This window comes from Theropithecus gelada, chromosome 7a (genome assembly GCF_003255815.1).
Source record: "Theropithecus gelada isolate Dixy chromosome 7a, Tgel_1.0, whole genome shotgun sequence".
Taxonomy (NCBI): Eukaryota; Metazoa; Chordata; class Mammalia; order Primates; family Cercopithecidae; genus Theropithecus; species Theropithecus gelada.
In genome coordinates, this window is record NC_037674.1 from 3,824,025 (window position 1) to 3,834,097 (window position 10,073).

The window sequence follows — 10,073 nt, forward strand, 5'->3', positions numbered from 1 at the left end:
TCCATTTCTGTCCTACCAGAGTGCCCTTTTTTCAATCCTCCCCTCGAATGGCTACTTTTAGAACCCTGCTGATTGGTGCGTTTTACAGAACGCTGATTGGTGCATTTTACAGAGCACTGATTGGTGCATTTTACAGAGCACTGATTGGTGCATTTTACAGAGCACTGATTCGTGTGTTTTAAAATCCTCTTGTAAGACAGGAAAGTTCCCCAAGTCCCCACTCGACCCAGGAAGTCCAGCTGGCCTCGCCTCTCACAACCATGTCAGTAATCACTTTGAGTAGCAATGGTTGAAATGCACCAATTAAAGACACATTGCCAGAGTAGATCTAAAAAAAGACCCAATTATATCTTGTATATTGGAAATCTCTGTAAATATGAAGACATACATAGACAATTGCAAATTAAAATCAATGAGATATCATCTCACACTTGTTAGAATGGCTATTTTAAAAGACAAAAGTTAGTAAGTGTTGATGGGGAGAAAAGGGAACACTTGCATACTGTTGGTGGGAATGTAAATTAGTACAATATAGTAACTATGAAAAAAAGTGTGAAGGATCCTAAAAAAATAACAATAGGATTACCCTTTGATCCAGCAGTCTTATTACTGGGTATATATCCAAGGGTAATAAAATCTGCCTCGGGAGATTTCATGACTATCCAGTGTGTTGGCTAGGTATCTGCACTCCCACATTCATTCCAGAATTAGTCACAATAGCCAAGTGTAGGATCCACCTAAGTGCCCATCAATAGATGAATGGATAAAAAGAATGTAGTGTATATGCAAAACAGGATATTATCAGCCTTAAAAAGGGAGAAATGCTGTCACTGGAGGCAGCATGAAATTTGCATGGCAATATATTCAGTGAAATAAGCCAGGAAGAGAAAGACAAATACCACATGAACCCATGCGTAAGTGGAATCTAAAAAAGCTTATTTATATAAAGACAAAGTAGAACAGTGGGCACTAGGGCCTAAGGGTGGTTGGGGATGAGGTTGGGTAGATGATTGTGAATGGGTACAAAATTTCAGTTAGATGGGAGGAAAAAGACCAAGAGATGTATCGTACAACATGGTAAGTATAGTTAACAATAAATTGCATTATGAAAAATGAAGAAAGAGTGGATGTAAAGTGTTCTTGCCACAAAAAATAACTGTGTGAGGTAACACATATGTTCTTAGCAAGAATTTATCACTTCACAATATATATTATTCTTTAAACATCATGTTTGAAGGTGATGTGAAGATTTTACATAGTAAATACCCCAAATTTTATTTGTCAATTCATAAAAGACATATAAAAGTAAATGAATGAAAGGAAATGTACCTTGCTAACAGTACCCAGAAGAAAGCAGGCATAGCTTTATTAGCTTCAGAAAGAATGTAATGTAAATAAAGGAAAATTGTCAGGGATAAAGACCTTATCTGATAATAAAGGGATCAATTTTCCAAGAAAATATAATGGTCCTTAATATGTATGCATGTAACAACAGAGCAAGAGAGCATCAATCTACGTGAGGCAGAAACTGTTTAAACCACAAGAAGAAATAGATGAGTCCACTATTATAGTTGGAGACTTTCAACACTCCTCTGTCAGAAATAGACAGGTCCACCAAGAAGAAAAAATCAGTAAAGACATAGTTGAACTCAACAATATCATCAATCAATTGGATAAAATTGACATCTACAGACTTCTTTATCCAACAACGGGCAGAACACACATTGAACTCAAATCCACAAAGACCACTCGTCAAGATGCACCACATCATCCTCAATAAAACACACCTGAAACCATTTAAAAGAATCAAAATTATACAATGTATGCACTCAAACCACAACAGAATTAAGCTAGAAATCAATTTTTAAAAAACCGGTGAATTGCAAAATACATGGAGAGTAAATAATTCATTTCCAAATAACACATGGGTCAAAGAAATCTCACGAGAAAAATTTTAAAAAAATGTTGTACTTAATTTAAAGGAAAACACACCTTATCAAAATTTACTGGCTACAACAAGGAAGCTTAGAGGAAAATTACAGCATTGAGTGTGTAGATATTACAAAAGTTGAAATCTAAAATTCAAACATCTAAATTTATACTGTAAAAGGAAGCAGAGAAATTAAATCCAAAGTAAGTGGGAGAAAATATATAATATTGGAAACATGGCAAAAACAAAGTAAAAGATAAAGCACCTGGAATTTTCAAGTGAATATTGATAGTTTCATATTTTCCAGGACATACGAGTCCAAAGTTAAGTAGGATAATGTAACAGTCCCAACAGGACCCTCGCTTAAGAACATGGAGAGGAGACTCCCAATGAATTCAGGGACACAAATCTTCAGAAATGATCAACCAAAGGCTTGCAAAGCAAGGCAATTTCATTTGGCTACTAAGTCAGGAAATGCATTAACTATGAATAATCCACCAAAAATAAACGTTAAGTATTGCTAGGTATACAAGGCATGGTTACATGTGGTAGAAAGAATAAAGTCAAGACAACACGCTATGGTCTGAGAAACATGAGAAAATTGTGAGGTTTGTATGTGAACATCAACATGTAAGGGGTCATGCATATACATTGACAAACATGTGTATGCCTTCAGAGAATAATTGCATAAAGACCCACTGCTACCACCTCTGGAGTCCCCTGCCCACCTTGCCCATGTAGCTTACCTGGGGTCCCTTCTCTGTGCAGCTGCAAACCCACTTCATTTGCAGTTTGCTGTTAGGATGCTCTCACCCTGTGGTGTATTCTTCATCAGGTGGTGGTGAGTGGGCCACTGTGAATTTTCAGATCCACGGATCCCACTTACATCTGCAAAATGACAAATGGGAAAGACAGCTCTTTGCCCCGTTTCACTCTCTTTTGTCCTCAGCACCAACCCCTCCTAGCAATGCTAATGGTCCTGCACAGTGGACTGGGGCCACCCTCACCTGTTCTGACTGGTTCCTGAATCAAAAGATCTCATGGATTGGGGATAACATTTCATAAAAGAACTGAGGCATTCAAATCCCTCCCCACAGAATGCAGTCCTCAGAGAGGGGCCCCTGCATCACTTTCTGAGCTGCCTGGTACCCTCACCCCCAGGCCCAGTCCCTCCATAGTCTGCCCTTCCAGCTCCTGCCTCATCATGTATTATCCCAGTGGTCCTTCCAACCCACCACCCTCCTCTCATGCCCTGGCCTGTGCCACGGACACACTGTTTCCTCTTCCTTTTCCCTGCCCTGTTTGCTGGACTCACTGGTCCTCACTCTCCAGCATCTCCTCCAATGCTCCTCCTCCTCGAGGCCTCCCTTGCCTATCCCAGTCCAGGCCTGAAACTTGTCCCCTGAGTTCCCAAGGGCAGCTCTTCCACTTGCAGTTTAGTTTCTGTTGAGTTTTCTGAATCCCCAGTGGCCTTTAACATCTGAGAATTTGGAAACCTTGTCTATGTTGCTTCCCTGTGAGCCCCACACATATAGTGAACAAAGAGCAACACAGAATATCTTCCTTTATGTTGAATTTCACAAAGAAATTAATGAATCTCTCAAACCCCTCACCTATATTCTTGTCTTCTTCCCAAGAAACTAAAAACTTTCTTTTAATCTGAAGAGAGTATGCGCTTGAAGATGAACATGTTTTTTTTTTCCCCTTTTCATCTCAGGACAAGATGTGACTCCCCTCAGCCTCTTCTCCAGCCTCCCCGTCCTTAGTCCACTGCTTAGCCCCTCTCCCGGGCCACACTGCTCTATCCTCATCTGCAGCTGTTCTTTCTATCTGGACAGTTTTGCCCTTTTAAACCAACAATTTTTTTCTTGATTTCCAAGATTCAGCTACATTAGTATGGCTCCCTTGATAAATATTTTCAAACACGTACATAGTTATTTACTTTTCTAGAGATGGAGCCTAGCTATATTTCTCAGGCTGCAGTGCAATGGGTATTCATAGTTGTGGTCACAGCGCATAGCAGCCTCCAATTCCTGGGCCCAAGAAATCAAATGCTTATTACTTACTATCTTTCTAATTTTTTTTTTTTTTTTTTTTTGAGAGAGAGTCTCGCTCTGTCACCCAAGCTGGAGTGCAGTGGCCGGATCTCAGCTCACTGCAAGTTCCGCCTCCTGGGTTTCCATCATTCTCCTGCCTCAGCCTCCCGAGTAGCTGGGACTACAGGCGCCCGTCACCACGCCCGGCTAGTTTTTTGTATTTTTTAGTAGAGACGGGGTTTCACCGTGTTAGCCAGGATGGTCTCGATCTCCTGACCTCGTGACCCGCCCGTCTCGGCCTCCCAAAGTGCTGGGATTACAGGCTTGAGCCACCGCGCCCGGCCTCTTTCTAAATTTTTAATGTATGTTTATTTTTCAAATTTTATCGCAATAGCTGTTACCCTGGTGGCATCAATGACATGGTGTTATTGAGGGCACATGCATGATCTTGTAGTGAAATCTTCTGTTGTCACCTTCAGGTAAGATCACCTGCACTCAATACTTACAGAATGGATGTCAACAGGAAGGTGCAAATCACACTGACAATCATGCAGCCTCTTTTATTAAGAAATGTTTCATTGCCATTACCCTTTATGCCACAGAGGGTTATGTGAAGACACCCATTTCTCTGGATTAAAATCTTGTTTCGAACTATTATAATCAAAATTTTAAGATTTTTGTAATTTCATTTATGAGTTAATCTGAGTATTGTGTTTTTATGTGAGTAAAACTTGTGATTTTATAATTCTAGAAGGGCTTTTTCCATAAATATAAAATGAGCTGTTATGTGTATAGAGTCATGTACCACATAAGGGCCGTTTTGGTCAACAACAGACCATATACATGTTGCTGGTCCCATAAGATTGCAATGGAGTTGAAATTTTCTCTTATCTTTTGACATTGTAGCAATCATAATGTCATTATTACTTCAAGTTTTAAAAAATAATTAATTTATTAATTTATTTTATTTTATTTTTGAGATGGAGTCTCACTTTGTTGCCCAGGCTGGAGTACAGTGGCGCAATCTCGGCTCACTGCAACTTCTGCCTCCTGGGTTCAAGTGATTCTCCTGCCTCAGCCTCCTGAGTAGCTGAGATTACAGGTGTGCACCATCATGCCCAGCTAATTTTTGTATTTTTAGTAGAAACAGCGTTTCACCATATTGGTTAGGTTGGTCTCAAACTCCTGACCTCATGATCCGCCTGCCTCGACCACTCAAAGTGCTGGGATTATAGATGTGAGCTACTGTGCCTAGCCTACTTCAGGTTTTAAAAATAAATTTAGTATAGCCTAAGCCTACAGTGTTTCTTAAGTCTACAGTAGTGTACAGCAATGTCCTAGACCTTCACCTTCACTCACAACTCACCCACTCACTCGCCTGGAGGAACTTCCAGTCCTGCAAAATCCACTCATGATATCTGCTTTAAACAGCAGTAACAGTTAAAAAAATGTTTTATATCATATTTTTATTGTAGTATATGTATATATGTATGTGTGTGTACATGTGTGTATATATACACATACCATATATATACATATATAGACATACCATATATATACACATACAGTATTTATATATACGCATACATATACATATATATTTGCCATAGTGTTATCATTGCTTAATGTTCAGTAAAGTTTTGTAGCCTAGAAGCAACACGCTTTACCATATAGCCTAGTCATATAGTAGGCATACACTTAAACTTACCATCTAAGTTTGTGTAAGTACTCTCTACACTGTTCTTATAATGACAAAATCGTCTAAAAATGCACTTCTTAGACTGTACCTGTCATTAATCAATGCATGACTGTAGTTTAATTGGCAGAGATATTACCTTTCTTTTAGATCCACCTTAAATATTTGATTTGTTGACACGCAGTGGCTGACACCCACTGAGACTCCTACCTATACCCATGCATAGACCAGCTCTGACCTTCCCTCTAGTGTTACACACGCCCATTCAATCATAGGTTTTTCTTTATGAGTTTCATTCACATTGTTTCTTTGTATTGCCAACTAGAAGCAAACAACCAGAGGCACAGTAATCGTCAAGTAATTTCAGAAGGTATGAATCCAAATGCTATAGAAAAACGAATAGGGTTTGTACATGCTTTAACCAACGTAAAAACCAAGAATGGGTAAATTATGTGGAACAATGGTTGGCAAGACACAGTACATCAGGCAATGAGCATAATGATACCTGAGGCATGTGAGGCAGCCATGCAAGCCCACTATTTCCTCATGTTATTGCTTCAAGAGAGTTCCCTGCTGTGGAGTAGCAAGGACTTTTGGAGCGTTCTGTGTTGAGATGAAACTGAGGGTCTGAAAGAACAAGTTTGCCCAATTCCATCAAGACCTCCAAGTACAGTGTTAACAGCGGGAGAAAGTAATCATGACAGCGCCCAGTCAGAAAGGTTTGACTTATGCCAGCCATTTTCTACAGAAACATGGATCACAGAACTACAGTAGCAGTGCAGGAGAAAAAGGGAAAGATACATGGAGAAGACATTTGAATGAAGTTGGCCTTCAACTCTTTTATCTCATTCATGATGCTAAAAGACACGACTCTTTACATGACACAGCCATCTTGCAACAATCCCAAGGATAAAGGCAGCCTAATAGAGAGGAAGGAAGTGTGTATAAGTAGGTTGAACCACTCCCCCTTGACCCAAACCTGAATTTCCTATGATTTGTTGGTATATGTGTCCGATAAACCTGTATTGTGCAATAACGGCACTCCCTGAGGTATGACTTAAGATTTCTCAACTTTATAATTGTGAGAAAGCAATACACATTCAGTAGAAATTGTACTTCGAGTACCCATACAACCATTCAGTTTTTCATTTTCATTGCAGTATTCAATAAATTACATGAGATATTTAAGACTTTATTATAAAATACGGTTTCTGTTAGATTATTTTGTACAAATGTAGGCAAATATAAGCGTTCTAAGCACTCTTAAGACAGGCTAGACTAAGGTATGATGCTCAGTAAGGTAGGCATGTTAACCACATTTTTGACTGGTGATGTTTTCAATTTATGTTGGGTTTATTGGGAAGTAGCCCCAACTTAAGTTGAGGAGCATCTGTAATTTCCATGGAGCTTTTCAGTTATCAGAACAGAACACAACTCTTATCAATGAAGAAGAAACTAGTAAATCTTATCTCCTCTATTTGTTTCCCCAGAAAACTTCTAGTTTCCTTCAGATTTGGGAATCATCTTTCCCTTGTCCTTCATTACATAAATACCATTATCTATCTGGTTTCATTGACTATTAGGTTCTTCTAAATCTGTGGTGAAATTTAAGGTTAATGGCGTGAGGTCATAATACAATAAAAGAATGAAGATGAGGGTTACTTAAAAAAATTAACCAAGATCTGCCCTTAAAATGTTCTGTATAGTGTATTGAAACCCCGAGTGCCTGACTGCAGCACTGCCTGGCACACAAAGCTCTATCAATAATTTGGAATAAAAATATCCATAAACTATCAATGCTCTTGGTCCATTGCGTTTTCACATCTCATGTGTCTTAAATAAGTGCCCTCCAGAATCGCTTTTAGACCATAAAATTGAGGATTTCATTACTTGTATAACAGCCATTTGCTATTGAGTCTCATAGATCCACCCTGCAGGAATGCGTCCTTCATTAGAGAATGTGTTTCTCTCAATTCAATCCTGTTGGCATTTGCACAATTCATATTGCAGAACCTAAACAATTCCTAGCCTGCTTTTTGGACCCCTCAGTTGTTTCTTCAAGAGGAAGTCAGTGTTTAACCTAGGGTGAGGAATCCTCTCTTTACTTGCCATCTAGTCACATACAAACGATACATGAGGAGTGTCAAAGGTTCAGCCTAAAACAATGGACATTAATGGAGGAGGTAAAAACTAAAAAGTGGGCAAACTATTGACTGAGTCAATAAAAATGACCATATTAAAATTAAAAAAATAGTTTGTTCATTGATATCGAAGAAATAAAGATTGTAATTCCCTTTCTATAAGACGATACTATTAAAATATAAGCTGCTTGAAGATGTATGACATTTCCTGAATGGCATTTTTTATTTCAGTGCAAACTAATCACTCACTCATCAAGGAGTAAGAAAATAATACATCTCGATATTATGGATTTTTTGTAGGAAGGCAAGTCAAGCAGCCATTTACAAAACCAAAGTGAAAATACTCAAATATGCAAGCCAATGTCTATAGCTTTTGGGTAAGGAGAAAAACAAACAATATGATGACACTCATTTGCACAGTAGCAAAGTAGCTGTCTCTGCATTCAAAATGGGAGTCTCAGTGTTCTGTCTACACAAATTAATTCCTTGTGCACCTTCCACAATAAGAACAAGCTAAGCCACGTAATTTAAACTATCATAGCTTCTCTAAGCCTACGATTGTAACTACAGTTTGTACTGTGGCTCCCAGGAAAGTCTCTGTCCCTCTCTTTTTCAACAGTCGTATTTCATAGCAAATTTCCGGAAAACACTAAAACAGAGAATATGTAACATCTATCGTTCCTAATAAAAGTGCTATTTTCATTTAATTACTAAAGAGAGATGATTGAAAAGATGAAAACAATTGTGTATTTCAAAAAATGATTATGATAAAATTTTAAAATTCAGGAATGAAAGGCATTAATACACAATACAAAATATGAATTGGTTTTAAATGATGTTTATGTGATTAAAAAAAGACAACCGCATGCAAGTTTTAAAGATATCTGCAACCCCACTTTCAAAGAAGCAATATAAAATGTTACCAGGAAGGTGTCATTGATCAGCGAACACAATTATTGCAGAGAAAAGCCTTTCTTATGCAAAAGGACCGCATTCCTCAAATAGCCCCAGAGGGAGGGGAGTGGGCAGCTGACCTTGCCCCCCGCAAACCCCACAGAAGGCTCTGAGCTCAGCTGCAGTGGCTGAGGCCGGCCCTTGGTAGGCGTGGTCTGCAGCAGGAGCACCGCATTCGTGGTCGGCAGCAGGAGGACAACTGCGCTTGCGCAGGAGGCACCCAGTGAATGACTGACAGGTCTCTGCCACCTCTGGCTGTTGCTGGAGGAGTACAAAGTCCCCCAGGTTCCAAAAACCAGGCAAACATAATGAGAAGCCTTGACATCTAATTTATTTCACTGGGACTGTACTAAACAAATAAAGTGGGGAGCAGTGTTCAGGGATTGTCTAAGATTCTTGAGAACATTAGAGACATAAGCAACAACAGCAATGTTCTCAAGTTCTAAAACCTTTTATTTCAAGGTACAGCTGGAAATATTGGTGTAGGAGCAAGGCATCCAGGATTTACTCGCCTCTTTCTTCTTTTCAGAACACCACAACAGATAGGCTAAAGGGCTGTGGATGGAAAATTCTTGGATTAAATGAAGACTCTTAGTAATTAAGACAATGTAATGTTTGCACAGATAGAAAGGTGAACCAATGAAATAAAGGAAAGCTCAAAACAGACAAAATAATATAAATGCAAATAAGTAATAAGAGCAATTATTAGTAGAAAGATGGCTTTTACAATCAATATTCCAGGAAATTGATATTCACTGAAGGAAGTTAAATGTACCTTTAACTTCACATTACACATAAAATTAATTGCAGGTGCATCATAGATCCAAATACAAATACAGTTTAATATAGTATTTACAACCTATGTTAGGAAAATATCTTCATGACTATGGGCTAGCATAAGATTTACTAAATTAGACCTACAATGTAGTCACAATTTAACAGAAAAACATTTTATAACATAGTTTATGGGAGCAAGGACTGTGGAGACAGATTAGAGCATATTCTATTCCTTTTTTTGCAGGGCTTTAGCTCAAATTCAGAACTTGTACATAGGAGTGGTAGCAGAACCTACCTTTTGATATTTTGGGAGGAATGAATGAACTAATGATACATAATGCCTGTAGATAAATATCAGGTCTATAGTAATCACAACATCAGTATGCCAACACTGACAGTGTTTTCTAAGTAATTTAAATGCATTTTTTGTATCAATTGCAAAATACATCATTATTTTACGCCACAGTAAAGGAATAAAATTGACAAGATATGGTACAAATACTTCCTATGCCTTATAATTTTTACCTCACAATTAATGA

At 38.4% G+C, this 10,073-nt stretch overlaps 1 protein-coding gene across 5 annotated transcripts in view; it reads right to left on the bottom strand.

Annotated features, from left to right (window-relative positions):
* SNRPN (small nuclear ribonucleoprotein polypeptide N) overlaps positions 1–8,943 on the bottom strand; it is a 145,723-nt gene extending 136,780 nt beyond the window's left edge. For 2 of the 5 annotated variants that reach the window (XM_025389498.1, XM_025389496.1), the window contains exons 1-2: positions 8,727–8,943; positions 2,711–2,818 (exon numbers count right to left, since the gene is read on the bottom strand). The gene's annotated coding sequence lies outside the window, so the exon portion shown is untranslated. Of the gene's footprint in view, positions 1–2,710; positions 2,819–8,699 lie in introns of all 5 variants that reach the window. The other 3 variants (XM_025389494.1, XM_025389499.1, XM_025389500.1) reach the window with 2 other exon arrangements.
* Positions 8,944–10,073: the final 1,130 nt, after the last annotated feature.